The 20,243-nt window shown below is 35.5% G+C and overlaps 1 protein-coding gene across 1 annotated transcript in view; it reads right to left on the bottom strand.

Annotated features, from left to right (window-relative positions):
• The window catches only part of shakB (Innexin family member shaking B), a 1,117,028-nt gene that overhangs the window by 578,006 nt on the left and 518,779 nt on the right, over positions 1-20,243 (bottom strand). The window lies entirely within an intron of this gene.

Here is a 20,243-nt window from a genome sequence, read left to right as displayed (position 1 = left end):
CCGTTCTATGATGGCTATATGAAGGCGTGGACCTGTACCGACAAATTTCTCTGGGAAAATTTCGTACCCACAACGAAGACTAAATAACAAATTTCAGGCATTTTGAAGGAATATTGAGGCCACAACATTCAAAATACCGAAAATCGGGAGGTACCGTTCTATGGGGGCTATATGAAGGCATGGGCCCATACCAAAAAAATTCTGGGGGGAAGTTTTATACCCCAACGAAGACTAAGTACCAAATGTCAGCCATTTTGGTGTGATAATAAAGCTAAAACCTTAAAAATACCGAAAATCGGGTGGTACCGTTCTATGGGGGCTTTATCAAAACGTGGACTGATATAGCCAATTTGCAATACCAAACATCCTAGGAGTAATAGAAACTTCTGTATCAAATTACAAAGCTCTACCTTAAAAATTGCGAGCTGTATCTTGATTTCAACAGACAGACGGAAAGGCGGACACGGTTATATCGACTTAAAATTTTACCCTGATCCAAGAATGTATATACTTTATAGGGTCTCCGATGAATATTTCGATGTGTTACTAACGTATTATTATCCATATTATGGTGGAGGATATAAAAATGATCCGAAACATGCCAGATTTTTTCCATTTATACTTTGTCATATGGCAGAGATTTTTCCTAAAGGAAATGTTTCACTTTGTTTGATTCCCAGATCTTCTATAGTAAGACTTATAAAACACCTGAATGTCTTCCTATAGAAGGCCTGGAGGTCATCTTGTAGAAGACATGGAGGCCATTTTATAGTAGATTTGGAGGTCTTCTTATAGAAGACCTTCAGGAGGTCTTCTTATAGAAGAACAGGTGTTCATGTGTTTTATTAGAAGTCCTTCAGACCTACTATAAGAAGACATTCAGGTCTTCCATAAGAAATCCTTCAGTTTTTTTAAGAAAGCCTCAGATCTTCTATAAGAAGCTTTCAATGTTCTAAAAGAAGACCTCCAGAGATTCTATAAGAATACCACCGGTTCTTCTATGGGAAGACCCCCAAATCTTCTAAAAAGACCCCCAGATCTTCTATAAAAATCCTGATTTTCTCTAAAAAAAAAGATTCCCAGCTCTTCTATAAGAAGGCCACCTGCCTCTGCTCTTCTATGAAAAACGTCCTGATCTTCTATGAGACGACCTCCTGCTCTTCTAAAAGAATACCTCCAGCTTTTCTATAAAAATACATCCTGCCATCCTATGAAAAGACGTCCTGCTCTTCTATGAGAGACGTTCTGCTCTTTTATGAAAAGACCTCCTGCACCCCTATGAAAAAACCTCCTGCTTTTCTATAAGAAGACATTCTGCTGTTCTATGAGAAGACCTCCTGTCCTTCTATGAGCAGACCTCCTGCCCTTGTATAAGAAGACCTCCTGCTCTTTTATATAAAGAACTTAGCATTTTCTATAAAAAGGCGTTCAGTTCTTCTATGATACCTGCCCTTCTATGAGAAGAAATGCTGCTCCCTCTTAGAATATCTCCTGCTCTTCTACGAGAATACCTTCTGCCCTTCTATACGCAAACGTCCTTCTTTTCTGTGAGAAGACATCTTGTCCAAAATTTGGCCTTCGTAATATTGTTTCCAAACTTAGTTTAAGTTCGAAGATGGGCCATATAGGTTGATGGGAGTGACCGATTTGGCCCATACTTTACACATCCTAAAATATCTACCACATATAGATCAGGTTCGAATATGGACTATATTTGTCCACTCCTTCGGGGACCTCCCACACCAAATTTTGGATAAAAATCACTTTAAGACCTGCTCTAGAATCACTTTGATTTTTGTTGAAACAACTTGCATTCGCTGCCTCAATTACGGCAGTAAAAGTTGTTTCAGGAGCAATTCCATACTTCTTGAGAAAACAGCCCGAAAGTTGTAAAAAACCCCCTATGACCATATGTAGTGGCTGGAGGGCTCGAACCGAATATATTACCGAATATAGCTATATTATGTTTTTCGCAGGCTAGTGTGATAAAAAAAGCCCTATCTATTGATATTCCCGCAAATTTTTGAGCTTTAATCCTATCCATACTTTTGTCGGCCAAAATTTTGAAAACCCCATTAAATACATAAGTTTTTTTGGGAAAAAAAGTACTTCAATCCACACAGGCTTAGGGTATATCTCTGTCGGCAAAGTCGACTGATACTATTTTACTTGTTGTAACTTATTTTTGTTCGTTCGTCAATATTCGTAATAATTTAGGCATTCACAGCTCAGTCTCCAGATGACATACTGACCTAATTTTTCGTAGACGCGTTCCAAATATAGTTAAGAATTCCTCTTTTAAAAACCAGAGCTCTACATATGCGCTAAGGCGAGTAACTCGATCTACAAAATTTAACAATTCGTGTGAGAAAAACTAATATTTTTACAAAAACAGGGGGTAAGAGCTCCTCTCTGATTGCCTTGATTTTTTCAGCAGGTTGTCCTTGCGGCTCCCTTTACGACGGTACAATTTTTTTTTTGCGCAAGTCCGTACTTCCTGATATATTGGCCTAAAAGCTCCAAGAAACCCTGACCACACCAAACAAAATGATAAATCCGCAAGATAATTCTCGCAGGGAGTATCTGATTGGTGCAGACTTTGCTCTTTGTATTATTTCATCCAGTCATGTATCAGGGTGCAATATGGACTATATCGGTTCACTCCTTCGGGTACCTTCCACACAAAATTCGTAAAAAGTGCATCATTTAGATTCTTTTTTCAGTAGGTTGTTCTAGCGACTTCATTTAAAATGGTACAATCTTTTTCCGGAATAAGTCAATATTTCCTGGGATAATGGTCCAAACTCCAAAACCCTACCGGTACATACTCAAATAGCTATCGTGCATGATAACTCTAAAACTTTTTCAAAAATTTCTTCAAAACTTGGTTTAACGTAATTTAATATTTCGAGTCCTTTATGAAGAAGTTTGGTTACAAAAAATGTTTGGTATATGTCATTGATTTTGAATAGCCCCAGATTTTAAAGCAAAAATCAAAATATTTTTATACGGCATAATTATTGTGTTTGTTTTGGTTTGGATTTTTTTTGTCAGTGGCTGAGGGTATTTCTGACTGATACTTTCTTACTTGTTTATTACTGTTAAGATATCATGAAAGTTCAAAACTAATTCCAGAAAAATTTAAATATTTTCTATTATAAATCACTCCGAAATTATTTTAAACATTTCTGACATACATTTAATTTAAAAACGTATGTACAACATGTAAAATATCAAATGAATACCTTTAATATTTTTATAAAATCTATAAAGTTGTGCAACAGTATGGCTAAAATATCACTCATGCAAACACATACAATTTTGGTCAGTATTACTAATACAGCCAAAAGAAATGGTCGTCCACAAGTATAAAATTGCACTTTAGTGGCATACATTCGGGTATGACTTGTTTTTATTATTATGGACTGTAATCCGCAAAATTGCATTTGCAGTTTGTGGCAGAGTGATGATAGAACAACACAACCGAAATTTCACCCAAAAAGCCCCGAAATGAATAGGCAACAACAAACAGTCAATAGGGGAAAATTACAATTTTCATATGAATACAACATATGTACCTTTGAAAATGGAGAAAGGTTAGAAACTCATGTGGTTGATGAAATTTAAACCTACAAAATAATACTAAGGTGTATGTGGTCAACTTGTGATAATCATTTTGTTTATAAAAGGAAGAGGTTTCATTTAAATTTTGAGTTCTGTATATACTGTTAGAAATTTGTATCTTAGGAGAGAAAATAATATGGCGTCAATGTACCCAAACTCGAAGGGCCTCAAAGTAATAATAAGCCACAATAAAACAGTGAATTTAAAAAAGATAAGTATACATATTTAAAAATAAAATAACAATAATAAATGTTAAGTTATATTATCAAAATTGCTAAAATTGTCTTCCGTTGAAATTTAAATGCACATCGAATCTCCTACTATAATCTCTGGCCCATAGTTATTGTAAACCCATTACGATAACAACAAACATCAAACACTGATAGCAAAATAGAAAAAAATAATACAAACATCTGATTGTTTATTGAGATGTGTGTAAAACATTTGCTAATATGTACTTTTATACTCGGATGTGTCCATTTTTACTTAGCTTTGCACTCACTGAAACGGAAGTAAGCCTTTTTTCCGTAATGCCCTATAGCGCAATAGTTGCAGTAATACATTGCTTCACACATCCACTCACAAATGGCCAGCCACATTAAAAGGCCACTATGTTTAGGGGGCACAGTGACCTCTTTTTTTCTGATGTTATTGTTATATGGCAACAATTTAACATTCATACAATAATTGTTGTTATTGCTGCCCACCCCCATTGGGAACAAAGGACGAACGATACAAGTGAAAGTTGACTTCAAAGCGGATAAGAGATAAAGTATATGTAATGGAAATTTTCATTACTATATATAGTATCAGATATTGATCGATCGAACAAAAGTACTTAAATCCGTATAAATACAAATAAGGCTTCAGAGAATAAATAACAATAAATACAATATCGTAAAAGTTTTTTTGTGAATATCGATACGTACAGACATATGTGCATATTTCGAACAGTTGAGTGTTGTATTATGTTTAAATAGGAAATATTTAATTTCGTTTCATGGCTTTTCTTTTCATGCTTGTATTTCATTTAAATTGTAAACTTGTTTTTCCATGGGTTTACCCCCAGTTTTTGTAAAAAATGTTATTCTTCTCACACGAATTGTCAAATTTGGTAGATCGATTTACTCGCCTTAGCGCAAATGTAGAGCGCTGATTTTTAAATAAGCAATTCTTAACTATATATGGAAATCCTCTACGAAAAATTGAGTATGTATGTCATCTGTGGGCTGAGCTATGGATGCCAAAATTATTACGAATATACACGAACGAACAAAAATAAGTTACAAAAACAGGGGGTTATTGTTGTATTAAATGAAACCCCTTTTTATATTATTTTCAGTAATATTTCAAAGTAATAGTGAATATAACAAGTAAAAAAGTATCAGTCGACATTGCCAACAGAGATATACCCTCAGCCTGCGTGGATTGAAATACTTTAAAAAAATACGTATTTAAGGGTGTTTTCAAAACAGTATGGATAGGATTAAAGCGCAAAATTTTGCGGGGATATCGATTGATTAGGCTTTTTTTAAACTGAATGTCGACAATTTTTAGAGTACCATTTTAGCGAATATTTTCGAACTTTTCTGGGGGAGGTATCGGAAGGTCCACTCCTTCCACCTTAGAATTTCATCTAATATTCGAAGAAATATTACGATATCCAAAGTGTGGACGAACGCAGTATTCGGTTTGAGCTCTTCAGTCACTACATATGGTGCCATAGGGGGTTTTTACAACTTTCGGGTTTTTTTCTCAAGAAGTATGGACTTGCCCTTGAAAAAACTTTTACTGTCGTAATTGAGGCAGCGAATGCAAGTTGCTTCAACAAAAATCAAAGAGATCCGAGAGCAGTTCTTAAAGTGAATTTACCAAAAATGTATGTGGAAGGTACCCGACGGAGTGGACAAATGTAGTCCATATTCGAACCTGGCCTATACCTGGTAGATATATTAGGATGTGCAAAGTATGAACCAAACGTGTAACTCCCATCAAGAGTTGTCGTACGCATAATTTTTCCGAACATTTTTGAACTTTTGTGGGGGAGGTACCTGAAGGAGTGGACCGATATGGCTTATCTTCAAAATTAAACTAAGTTTGCACAAAATATTACGAAGGCCACATTTTAGACCGAAACGGCAGATCCGTTCGAGAGTTATCTTACGCTCCAACCACTACACACGGTGTCATAGGGTTTTTTGCACCTTTCAGATTATTTTCTCAGTAAGTATGGACTTGCCTCTGATGAAACTTGTACCGTCGTATGGGGGACAGTGAATATAAGTTGCTACAACAAAAATCAAAGCGATTCGAGAGCAGGCCCTAAACTAAACTTTTCCGAAATTTTGTGTGGGAGGTACCCGACGGAGTGGAGCGATTGAGTCCATATTGAAACCTTATCTAAGCCTGGTACACATTTCACGATGTGCAAAGTATGGACCAAATCTGTTACTCCCTTCAAGAGTTATCGTGCGCACAAATTTTCGAACATTTGTGGGGAAGGTACCGGAAGGAGTGGACCGATATAACCCATCTTCGAACTTAAACTAAGCTTGGACAAAATATTGCGATACCCAACTTTTGGACCAAATCGGTTCATCCGTTCGAGATTTATCGTGCGCACCAGCCAGCCAGACAGACAGACGGACGGACATTGCTAAATAAACTCCAAATTGTCTGAAACACATTTCTTCCAAAAATACTTGGGGTCTAAAACCATTATTTCGATGGGGCACATATTGCCCGTATGAAAGTGTATATACCCTCGTTAGCATAAATGCTGAGGGTATAAAAAACCTTAAACTTTACATGTTCCAAATTTTGTGTGGGAGATACCCTAAAAAGTGGTACGATATACGTTCCATATTTGGACGTAATCCAAGTATGTACGCGAGTGTTATGTTAGGCACAACCAAGTTTAGTTAGTGCCGGCAGATTTTTTGGAGCTCCAGGGCCTTTATCTCAAAAAGTATGGACTTGTTCCCAAAAAGGAATACACCGTCAAGTAAAAGAATACAATGTACCTCATACCTCATAGGTCATAACAGCTCAATTCGAAAGAGAAATAATTAAATAAAATCACTATAAATGACCTTCGCCTTAACAAGGAAAAAATAAAAAAGTAAAAATGTTAAGTTCTCGCAGACGGGATAATTTTCAGTTATTAGCCCATATTTCTTTGAAATTACCGTGCACAAGTTTACTCTCAAAAGAAGTACCCAATTTAGTGCAAACTTTGCATATTATAATAGTTTTTCCAAGTATAAATCAAATTCGGATATGGACTGCATATGTTCAATCTTTCCGTTACATCCCAGAAAAAACGTTGAAACATTGCGACTTAAGTACAGGTTGAGATGTATTCGCGAATAAATTACCTGTAATTTGACATTTGGATTCTCTTCGCTGTGAAGTCCATGTTTTGGTAAAGGCCCCATTTAGAGGCAGATTCTCTCATTTAGAAGATTTCGCCCACGTTTTCCAATCAAATAAGCTGTAAATTGGACAATATTTTGTTGTTGCCAACCCATATCAAATTTATTGGCAAAGCTGCACATTTATTCGGAACGTCCAACAAGTTTTAAAATATTCTTGAATTAGTTTATAAGTTCCGAAAAATGTTCTGAAAACTCTCCTTAATACAAAAACTCTGATTTCAGAGGTAAATGTAGACAAAATGTAATTGTGAGTACGAGGGCTGAGCGATAAATATCTGGCCGAACATTGAAAACGAAAATATTTACCATCAAAAATAGTTTTATTGTTTTCCTAATAAGTCTCCATCATGATTTATACGCTTTTTCATGCGCTCAAACCAATTATGGCATTCCTTTTTCCACTCCGATTTATACACCTCCAAAACATGGTTTCTGAACACTTTTACAGCAAATTCTGACTACGAAAATAAAGTCATTGGATCCGCAGTCAGGGCTGTACGGTGGATGACTCATAAATTCCACGTTTTGTCCGGTCAAACAGGCGCTGCACACTGAAACCACTGATCTAGCGGCGCGAAAGTCAAAAAATCGAACTATAAAATTGCGAAATATTTTCATTGTATCTATTACAGACACTTTGCAGACAAAGATTTTGTTTTTTTTTTTTCATTTTTGTTGTTTTAAATATTCACTCAGTTATTCACTATCAAATGCAAGAGTTTTTGTTGCATCCGGTTTTAAAAAATTGTAGAAAAAAATTAACTTCATATTTGTTTAAATGTTAAATAAATTCGTAATGAAACTTGACAAGATTTATTTTTAATGAATAGCAGAGGGTGTGATTTAAATTATAAAAATTAGTTTGGTGGTCTGAAGGTAATTATTTATATAGCAATAAATTTACAAAAAATTAAATTTTTTAGTGTTTTTATGGGTTGTATGCGTTTGTTCCATAGAGTGCATCTTGTAAACTTGGCCGAACTTGGGTTCGATTATTTTTTGGGGAATAAAATTGGTCTCTCTGGATACGGAATAAACACATTAAGGCTGCAAATATTTGCAAATCTGTTGATGACTGCACTTTTAAAATAAGGGATTTTGCATGCAATTCATACAAATTTAGCTGTGCATTTGTATTGGAGCTAAATCAAAATATGGACCTATCTTGAGAAATGTTTGCAAGGAGGAGTTCTACTCCCGGAGACGCTATAATACCATATGATAGCTAAATATGTTATTAAATATGGGATAACAAGAAAAAATTCAACGAATCGGGGGTACCATAAAAGGGGCTACATCGAAACTTAAATTGAAAATGTTTTGAAGATTTTATACGCAGTGAGAACAAGAAATGCAAAATTACAGCCAAGTTGGTTTAAACATGTGGTCTGGTATTCAAAATACCTTAAATTTTGAGGTACGGTTACATAGGGCCTATATCAAAATACCTTAAATTTTGAGGTACAGTTACATAGGGGCTATATCAAAACATGCACCTATGTCCATAATTTTTGGTGGAAATATTTTGAGACCACTAGGAACCCTACGTACCAAATTACAGCTAATTTGTTACGAAATTGTGGCTTAAATCCTCAAAATACCGAAAGTTGGAAGGTACCGTTATATGGGGGCTATACAAAAACATTAGCCGATATTGTTCATATTAGGCCCATTATTACCCACAGGTACAAGCTGAGTTTGTGCAAAATTTCAGTGACGTACCTCAATTCGTTTGCAAGTTATTAATTTCGCGCCGCTAGATCAGTGCTTTCGACCACCGTGCGCTGGTTTGAATCGACACGTGAGAGCTCGCATTGTCATGAAGCAGAATGATTCGTCTTCTCTTCTTCGTTTTTCGAATTTCTCGGGAGACTTCTAGCAAACAAATTGTAGTGTACCACTCAGAATTAACCGTCCTAAATTTCTGAAGCGATATAGTCGCCACACCGTCAGTTTTGCCGAATAACCAGGCCACCATTTGCTTCGAAGTGCTTCTTACATGAACAACATTCGTTGAATTTAGCTCGTTTTCGTAGATCTTAATGGTCGATTCCTATTTTGTATCGAGCTCCAAAGCATAGTTCCAAGATTTGTCGGCTGTGACGATCTTATAAACGTCGTTTGAAACGCAGCGATAGTTTTTCTTCGCAATTTCTTTGCACCAATGCACAAGAGCCTCTTTTTGATCGATTTTCCAATTTTGCTGGATCTAACGAGAAAAGGTGTTCATGCAATATAAAATGTTATTTGGTGGAAGAAATGCCCAAGAATGCCTCTATCTCACGGTATATAACATGGCGATCTTGCATTATTAGATCACGCACAGCTGAATTGTTTTCTGTATTCCGCTTTTCGACGACCCTCATGACTTTCGGTTTTTGCGAGCGTCAGCCACGATTGAGTTCATTAAACCGGGTTTTCTGAGTACTACAGAATGGTGCTTCATCGCCATACAAAGATTTAATTTCATGCTTCTTAGTCAAATGATCCAAACTATTTAAAAATAAGCAATATAATATATCCACCATAATATTGGGGAAATGCTCGTAATTTAACGTCGATTTTTTAACCTTTTGGTATTTAAATTACAACTATATTATAAAACATACATTTGCAACTTTCTTAGCATAAATCTATTGACAAATTTACCACATACACCTAATATGGACATTACATTTAATCGGAAATTCATTTGATCTCATCGAAGAACAACAGGATTTCTCATAGCATACGAGTAGGTCCTTTCATAGAGATAAACAAGTAAGAAAATTCTATAGTCGGACGGAGCTGACCATGGGATACCCTATACCACTATCCCAGGACAATCGCTCTCCACGGAACTTCTTTTCAATGATTGTGAAAATTTAATTATCAAATATCAGAGATGTAATGTATAATACTTATGACCAAAACCAAAAAGTTATCTAGCATGACAAAGACATTTTTGTAGCAGGAAAGGAAAATTTAGTTCATACAAACTAAAATGTAATGAAACCCACTTATGAAGTACTACTACTTCCGTTGTTTAACCGCTACGGTATTGAATTTTTTACCAATTTCACAAAAAAGTTTCAGTCCATTTAACCCGCTAAGTATCATCTGATCTTCACGTTGGTTTGTACGCTTCTTCTTCATCATAAACTCAAACTTTGTTTAAAATTTTGCGGGTTATTATTTTGACCTACAGAGCCGCTTCAAAATTGGTTAAAATTTTGTTTTTGGTCCATTTCATTCCCTTAACATTTCACGATCATCAGCAAAAACTAATCATTTCTATTCTGGCCGGAACTCAACCTCCTTAAAAAATTCGTTACAATCGGACCATAATTGCGGCCTTACGGTTGTTTACAATTTTTAATGGACGGACACACATCGCTAAATCGCTTTATCTTTTATCTCGTGGATATATGGATTTTGGCATACCAAATAAGGGTCTAGGACGAATATTTCGTGGTGTTACATAAACTTTTGGAGAGACAATATGTAGCATGGGATAAAAATGTGGTTCTCTACACAGAACCAATTATATATTAAGCAGTAGGCCCGTTATCTAGCAAACACTTTATTGCAATTTACATCAGAGGAAAGGTCAGTAGTTTTTTCCCATATGTAGGCTACTTTGCGAAATATATATGTCCTCAAAGAATTAAAATACTGACCAAAAATAAAATTTTTATATTTTTCATACAAAAGTAATGGTCCATTTCACCCGCTAAAGAATATCAGATCATCATTCAAAATTGTAGGCATCTTTTTCGACCTACACTCTTACCCGGTGCAAAATTTCGTGACTATTGATGTATAATTGCGACTTCTAGCGAGTTTATTATTACATTACAAACAAATAACAGAGTATATTGGCTGTAACTCTGTTATCTTGTCATGTAAAGGTGTTGCATAAAATTCCGCTGTCTACATATCATTAAGCTGATATTAATCGGGGTCCTCCCATTGATATGAGAGAAGGCTCCATTGTCCCTACTGGGATGTTTGTGGCACAATTATATACAGTACATTTTAAGAAATATTCAAAAATTTGAAAATTGGCGTTGTTTAGCAATTTCTGCTACATCTTTAAATTTTGGACAATTGGACAGTAATATGATGGGGTTCCACGCAATTTGTAAGAACTGGGAATTTGTCTGTCATGATAGAGACAATTTGTAGCATGGGAGGAAGATGTGGTTCTCTTCAAAAACTCATTATATCTTAGGTAGTAGGTTTGTTACCAAGCACACATATTATTGCAATTTTCATCAGACTAAAGATCGGTAGTTAATTTTTCATATATAGGCGACTTTGCTGGTATATGGCCTCTAGGGATTAAAATATGGACCACAAATAAAATATTTTTATTTAGCATACAAAAGTAATGGTCCATTGCACCCGTTAAATAATATCACATCATCATCAAAAATTGTAGGCATCTTCTTCGACCTAAACCCCGACCTCGTGCAAAATTTCGCGACTATTGATCTATAATTGCGACCTCTAGTATGCTTTTGATTACATTACAAGCAAAACACTGGATATATTTGGCTGTAACTCTGTTATCTGACCACATAAATCAACATAATTGCCATTAATTGAAAGGGCAAGAGTTGTCCTTCCAAATATTATTTATGTGGGCGGAATGTGTGGTCCAGGAATAAAGATATTACCGGTATATTAAAAATTTTCACAATTATCACACAAAAGTTGTGGTCCATTTAACCTTCTAATGGGGATGTATTTTAAAAAATATCAGGAAGGTCAAAGAAGACTCCAACTTTTCTCCTAGAAATTCAACAAGAAGTCTAGCAGGAACAATATCACTTCTATAAAGTTTCTCCTTAAAGTACAGAAGGTTTTTCTTAAAAGTCCAACAAATCCTTTCACAGAAGACATTAATGACTTCTAATAGAAAACAAAAGAAGACCAGTGAGCCTTCTTTCAGATGGCCAGTAAATCTCCTAAAAGATCTTCCCCAAGAATATGTGGGATATGAAACCATTATTCCAAAGTGTATTATAAGCAATCAATTGACCCAAAAATATTTTCGATATGCATTTTGTAATGAACACACTGTTCAAAATGGTTGTATTTAAATTATGGTCCTTAAACTGATTTAAAGAATTTTTAAAAGAACATGTTGTTGCCCGAAGTCGGAGTCGTTTTTTTAACGACTCCAACTCCGAAACCCTGGTTTTAATGTATTTATCTTTGTAATATGTTAATTTTTCTACATCCCAACTAAATATTCATGTGAAAAATCCATTTTAACTTACAAAAACTTTTTCGTTGAAGTAAGTCTGAAGTCAGTCAATCAACCAAATCTACACACAAAATATTCAGCAAAAATTTACAAATACCCCTGCAGACAACAAGAAAGACCATTTTCTCTCCTTGATGCATCCCCATTTTTACGACAATGTCCCATTAAACTTTGACATCCCTGAGTTATTTTATGATTTGTTATTGTTGCTGTTGTTTTTGCTCTTCACAACTACTCTAATTTGTTGGTGTAGCCTTTGTTACGTGTGTGTGTTTTTTTCTGTGTTTTGCATTAAATACGCTTTGCATACGGGCACACACGTACACATAAGTTTATAACTGGGTTTATGGGTCGATTGGTTGCACCAAATCAAGTTTGTATATTCATGCATTCGACGACAAACTCACATACTTATGTATGTTTACAAGCGGAGCATACGCCCGAACACGTATGGAAAAATACCAAAAAGAAATAATGAAAAAAAACCAACAATAACACATTGGCAAAAAGTAGCATAACAATTGCCTAACAAATGATGGTTAAACGGGGATGTGAACGCAACTACAAAAAAAAAAGAAAAAAACTAACCAGAATTTATGCTACAATAGCAACATGGCGAAGCGACAAGAAAAAGAGGGAAAACAAACCAAATATTGCGAAAAAAAGAAAAAGTAAAACAAAACTGATGAAAATAGAAATTGAAATTAAATCTTTACACATGAAATGTAAAACAGTCTACTTGTCGTCAATTTGCCACTGAATTAGTGAGGCAATATCGGCGGAATTTTTTCTGTGTGAGAGTGTGTGCTCCCGTTTTTTTCTGCTGTACTTCGTTTATCATGCGTTTTTGTTTTTTTATTTGCATGATAGTGTTTATGCAATGTGTTGCCTGCTGTTCATGGTATCCCAGTTACTAGCATTAACCCGTTAGCAATAAATACAATGAATGTGGTTAGTTGAATGTAGATGAAGGGAAAAAGAAGTGACGTTTACAACACACATAGAAAACATGTTAATTGCAAATATTCCAGTTTGTTCGAAATAGGAAAATGTTTTCTGACACAAAGAATTTGAGCAATACACAAAGCATATAAGTCATCTATGTAGGAGGGAGGAAATTGCGCAAAAAAAAAACTAAACTCATTCACGGGAAAACATCACAGTTTTTTTTTTTCGTTTGTCGATTTCCCCAAATTGGTTTCGTTAGCATTGTTAAGTGTGATGTGAGTTTTTCTGGTTCTATGCAGCCCTAGATATTTTTTGTTCGTAAATGCAGAATAGGAAAGGTACATTGTTTTAATTGAATGTTTTGTGTTTGTTTTACACTGAGCGGTAGACATGCGTGTTTGCTCTATTAAATGCCGGCATTAATTAAGTAATCGATGCACAATTATGATATATCTACTTCGAACAATTGAATCTAACAATTATAGCCTATACAATTGAATCTAACAAATATAGCCTAATGCTATAATTAGACTCTACATATGTATGTGTGGACGAAAACCATTTTAGACAATTTGAAGTCGATGTAGTCATGTCCGTTTGTGTGTCTGGTTGCCTGAAGCGCACTCTCGAAAGGATTAACCGAAGTGCAGGGGATAGTGTGCTAGTCAACAAACCGACAATCACCAAACTCAATAGGCTTCTTTCTCTCTGGGAGCCTTATTAACTCCAAATTTTGTGAAGATCCGATCAAAATTGCGACCTGTAGCATGATTAGAAAAATGGAAAAATGGGATGTATTACCGACTATTGCGATATCTCCGTTATTTGGCCACCTACGATACCCTACTTTGCATCATTGTAAACCCTACTTTGCATCATTCTACTTTCATATACAGGCTTTGCTTTTGGAAGGTCCCCAAACAAAGCTGTGATATTCTTCATTATAATTAAAATCGCAAAAATGAAATGTTGGTTTTCATTAGCGACTATTGCGATATATTCGTTGTTTGACCACCTACAAAAACCTTTTTTACATCGTTAAAAAGGTTATATTTTCTGCTTTCATTGTCAGCTTTTCTTTTGGTATACCCCTTATAGACGTTGAGGTATTTGCTTTGAAATAAAACCTTGAGTTTTTCTCCAAATAAGTTTTTTGCCCATTCCGACCCCTGAATATTATCCGACCAAAAACAATAGTTTTCTTCCCCTCAGGAACCCCCATTAACCACCAAAATTTCCTGACGATCCGATCAAAATTGTGACCTGTAGCGTGATTTAAAAAAATAGAAAAATAGGATGTACTAGTGACTATTGCTTTAGGATCCTTAACGGCCTACTCCTTCCGGTACATCCCAAACAAAAGATGCAAATTTTTGCTAAAATGGCGAGCAAACCAATTCTGGATGGAAGTAACCGATTTGGTCCAAACATAGAGATGGATGGAATATTGACGCATTTAAGGTCATGTCACGGATCGTTTCGTTTTTCTTGCAGCATACTGCCCCCGTGAACTCTATTATGACGATACAACTTTTCCTGAAGTATGGAACAAAAGCTATAAAAACCTCGTCGGAACCAACTAAAATGACACAAACATCGCAGAAGGGGCAATTGAGACTTCTTTCATATCAATGAGTGCACCCCGATTCATATTAGCTCAGTGATTTGGAGTCGATTTAGTCCTGTGGCTGACTTCCGTATAGTCAGTTGCTTTGTGTTTTTTTTAACTTCGTCAAAAAAATTGTTCATCGAAAATACAACTAAATGCATCAGAAATAAAAATGATACATGTTTGCTTTATACCTGCGTTAAAAATGCGTCTTTTGTGACGTTTTGAAACATGTAGGTTTGCAGTTGTTAAGTACTACGGCGTTTTGAAACATGTAGCTTTGCAGTTGTTAAGTACTACGGCGCACGGTGGTCGAAAGCACTGATCTAGCGGCGCGAAATTCATAACTTGCAAACGAATTGAGATACGTCACTGAAATTTTGCACATGTACATGTGGGTAATAATGGGCCAAATATGAACAATATCGGCTAATGTTTTGGTATAGCCCCCATATAACGGTACCTTCCGATTTTCGGTATTTTGAGGATTTAAGCCACAATATCGTAGCAAATTAGCTGTCATTTGGTACTTAGGGTTCCTAGTGGTCACATAATATTTCCACCAAAAATTATGAACATAGGTCTACGCTTTGATATAGCCCCCATGTAACCGTACCTCCCAATTTAAGGTATTTTGAATATCATGACCACATTTTTAATTCAACTTGGCTGTAATTTTGCATTCTGGGTTCTCACTGCGTATAAAATCTTCTTGTAAAACATTTTCAATACGGATTTATGTTTCGATATAGCTCCTTTTATGGCACCCGATTCGTTGACTTTTTACTTCTTATCCCATATTTAATAACATATTTGGCTATAACATGGTATTATAGTGTCTCCGGGGGTAGAACTTCTCCTTGCAAACATTTCTCAAGATAGGTCCATATTTTGATTTAGCTCCCATACAAATGCACAGCTAAATTTGTATGAATTTCATGCAAAATCCCTTATTTTAAAAGTGCAGCCATCAAAAGATTTGCAAATACCCGAATGTGGTTATTCAATATCCATAGAGTCCAATTTCATTCCCCAAAAAATAATCGGACCTAAGTTCGGCCAAGTTTTTTTAAAAAATTATTGCTATATAACTAAGTACCTCCAGACCCCAAACTAATTTTTATAATTTAAATCACGTCCTCTGCCATATATATAAAAATATATCTTGTCCATTTTCATTACGAATTTGTTTAACATTTAAACAAATATGAAGTTAATTTTATTGCAACAATTTGTTAAAATCTGATGCAACAAAAACTCTGGTATTTGATAGTGAATAACTGAGTGAATATTTACAACAACAAAAATGAAAAATCAAAATCGTTGTCTGCAAAGTGTCTGTAATCGACACAATGGAAAATATTTCGCATATTTATAGTTCAAGTTTTTGACTTTCGCGCCGCTAGATCAGTGGTTTCGACCAGTGTGCGGCGTTAAGAAAGCTAACACGACGATACGGAAGTCAGCCTATAACTCTCCATCGGATCAACTGGTTCGATCTAAAATTTGACCCTCGTAATTTTCTTTCCAAACTTAGTTCATGTCCGAAGGTAGGTCACATCGGTACACTAGAGTACCTCTTTCACAAAAGTGTAAAATTCGATAAAATGGTACACATGAAAACACTAGAAGGGAACAACCGATTTGGTCTAAAATATGGTTCTCGTAATATTTTTACTACACATACATAGATCCACTTTTTTCTAGACATACATAGATCCCCCACGAATTGGACCACTCCTTCGCGTACCTCTCACACAAAATTTCAAAAAAAAAATCAAAAACTGCATTTTAAGACCTGCTCTTGAATCGCTTTGTTTTTTTTTTTTTTTTTTTTTGCAATTAAGACTGATCCTCGCGGCCCCTTTTAAGACGGTTTCTTTCTGGTACCTCCCACACAAAAGTTAAAAATTTGTCGAAAAAAAAAACTCTCGAAAGTAGTAAACAATTTGCACATCGTAATATTTTTTGCAGACATAGATCCGAAATATAGCCTAAGTAGTTTCAATCCTTTAGGCACCTTTAACAACAAAATTTTAAATTTGTCGCAAAAGTGCAGCATAAGAACAAGTCTCGAATCGTTTTGAATTTGTTGCGCAACCGCCATTACTGCGGTAGAATTTTGTTTCGGCAGCAAATCCATACTTCTAGTTCAAAAACCCCGTCGACAACTAATTAAATGACTGATAAGCACGATAATTTATAAACTGAGTATCCGATTTGGCCGAAACTTTGCAAATATAATTTTCTTCAATTTAAAAGACAGTCTATATCGGACAACATTTTTGGGTACCTCCCTCAGAAAAGTTCAAAATTTTTTCTTAACTGCAATTTCGGGTATGTTCCTCCACCATAACATGGAGGGTATAATTAAATTTCTCATTCCGCTTGTAACACATCGAAATGCTCTATAAAGTATATATAATCCCTATAAAGTATATATATTCTTGATCAGCATAAAATTATGGGTCGATATAACCATGCCCGTCTGTCCGTCCATCCGTCTGTTGAACTCAAGATACAGCTCGCAATTTTTAAGATAGAGCTTTGTAATTTCGTGTAGAATTTTCCATTACTCATAGAATGTTTGGTATTGAAAATGGGCTATATCGGTCCACGTTTTCAAATAGGCCCCATAGAACGGTACCTCCCGATTTTCGGTATTTTGAATATTTTAGACTCATTATCACACCGAAATTGCCCAAATTTGGTATTTAGTCTTCGTTAGGGGTACACTACTTTATACCTGAAATTTGTCGGTATAGGTCCACGTCTTCATATAGCCCCATAGAACCGTACCTCCCGACTTTCGGTATTTGGGAATTTTACCCTCATTATCACACCAAAATGGCTGAAAATTTGTATTTGGTCTTCGTTAGGGGTAAAAACTTTCCGCCTGAAATTTTCTGGTATAGGTCCATGCCTTCATATAGCCTCCATATAACGGTACCTCCCGATTTTCGGTATTTTAAAGGTTGTGGCCTAAACATCCCAACTAAATGACTGAACGTTGGTATTTAGTCTTCGTTGGGACTATAAAACTTTCCACCTGAAATTTGTCGATATATATCCAAGTCCTCAGATAGCCCCCATAGAACGGTACCTACCGATTTTCGGTATTTTGAAGGTTGTAGCCTCAACTGCCCCCGAAATGGCTGAAATTTAGTATTTATTCTTCGTTGGTGGTATAAAATTGTCCACCTAAAATTTTCCGTTATTGCTCCATGCCTTCATATAGCCCTATTCGAACGGTCCCTCCCAATTTTTTGCACTTTGAAGATTTTGGTTCCAACATGGCTGAAATTTGTTACTTGGTCTTAATCTGTGTATACCATTTTCTACCAGAAATTTTTCGGTATAGGCCTACCTACGTCTACATATTGTCCCTATAGAAGGTACCCTGGATTTTCGTTATTTTGAAGTTTTTATCCATATTTTTCAACCAACATAACTGAAATTTGGTATTTAGTCTTCGCTATAGGTACAACACATTTTTACAGGTGCAAAATACCCCCTGCAAAAAATAAGACAGCATAGGACCACGTTTCGGTATAGCCCTCATTTAAGATTTTTTGAAGATCTTATTTTCTATCGAACTGGTTGTAGAATCTTGAAATTTTATATCCCGAAAAGATTGAAAACTTACTCTCAAACAAGTAAGAAAATATCAGTCAGCTGTGCTGACGGAGATATACCCTCAGCCACTGACAAAAAAAAACACAATAATTATGCCGTATATAAAATATATTGATTTTGTACCACGAGTTTGCTTTAAAATGTGTATGTACGTGGGGCTATACCAAATCGTTGACATATACCAAACATTTTTAGTAACCAAACTTCTTCATAAAGGACTCGAAATATTAAATTACGTTAAACTAAGTTTGAAAGAAATTTTTGAAAACGTTTTAGAGGTAATAGCTTAATTTTCGTTAAGAAGTAGTGTTTTAGCGTGTTGTGGAATTCTAGTTAGCTGCATATTTTCTTAGAGTATTTTGTAATACCAATCCGATCATATACTTAAATTTGACCTAAGGTTTTAGTCATGATGCCCACCAGTGCCCACCTCGGGAATAATTTTCCAAAGTAGTTCATGGGTTTAAGATTATTCAGTATTAAAATCAGCTGCCATCCAGTGCCAGACTATAAATGGTGGGCCGCAGACTAAAGCTGCCCCAGAATGGGGTTTCTATGGATATGTTAGCGTGTAACTCTGTTATCTGACCACGTACATTAACATAATTGGTATCAGTGGCAAGAGGATGAAATCTTCTTCCAAATTTGTCTTAGGTTGGCGGTACGTGCCTTCCAGGAAGAACGCTATAAGACCTATATTAAAAATTTTACCAATTTTCAGACAAAAATGTTGATTTTTTAAACCCCTAAATTGGTTGGATTTTATGTTGTTTTGGATATTGTTTTGTTTCTTCAAGCCTATTTTTGCATAGTAAGATAATCTGGTCCTTTGTTCATGCCATTTTGTATTAACAGCATAAAACAATTCTTACCGTATACCCCCTCCAGAGGGGAAGGGGGGAGAATGTTACGCTCGTGGTTTCTTAAAATACTCGTCGCAGCAGAACAAAGCTGTAACCGGCGTATTGACTTGATTTTTACACTCTAAATATTTTTGGCCACTTTCTCCATACAAGTGGATCCACTGTGCGTCGTAAAGGGAGGGGCAAGCACAACTTACTGAAAAAAATTTCAAAAGTTTGTGTGGGAGGTACCCAAAGGAGTGGACCGACATAGTCCATATTCGAAGCCGAATCGATTGCTTCCTTCGAGAGTTATAGTTTACACCATTTTACAGACAAATTTTTGAACTTTTTCGGGGGAGGTACGCGAAGGAGTGGACCGATATGGCCCATCTTCGAACTTAAACTAAGTTTGGACAAAATATTACGTAGTGCAAAATTTGGTTCGAATCAGTTTGTTCGTATCAATGTGTATATATGAAGAAAAGACAACATTTTTTAGTTTTCCATAAAAAAAATTAAATTTTTTTTTTAAGCTACATGAAAGATTTTTGGTACATAGATTGGGGAAAAAAATCCCATTCTTAAATCTGTTCGAGATACTAATTTTGGTTGTTGCGCGCAAAAGTTATGGCGGTTTCAATTCTGATAAAAAAATATTTAAAAGACTCTAATCATTATATTGAGAAATTCTCTTAATTAGGGGCTCCCTACACACTATATGTTTACTGAGGTCCCATAACTTTAGTGAAAAAGTTGTAAATTTTCGCGGAAATTAGGAAAGCATTCAAAACAATTGGTAGTTTACAACTTGTTCTAATAAAATTCAAGCTGTTTATGCATCTGAAAAATATATAAAAAATATGTACGTAATCTAAACATTGCGAAGATTC

The sequence above is a fragment of the Musca autumnalis genome, unplaced genomic scaffold (assembly GCF_047663935.1).
Source record: "Musca autumnalis isolate F117 unplaced genomic scaffold, ASM4766393v1 scaffold_3, whole genome shotgun sequence".
NCBI lineage: Eukaryota > Metazoa > Arthropoda > Insecta > Diptera > Muscidae > Musca > Musca autumnalis.
The sequence above is the reverse complement of the archived record's forward strand: the minus strand, read 5'-3'. Positions and strand labels throughout refer to the sequence as shown.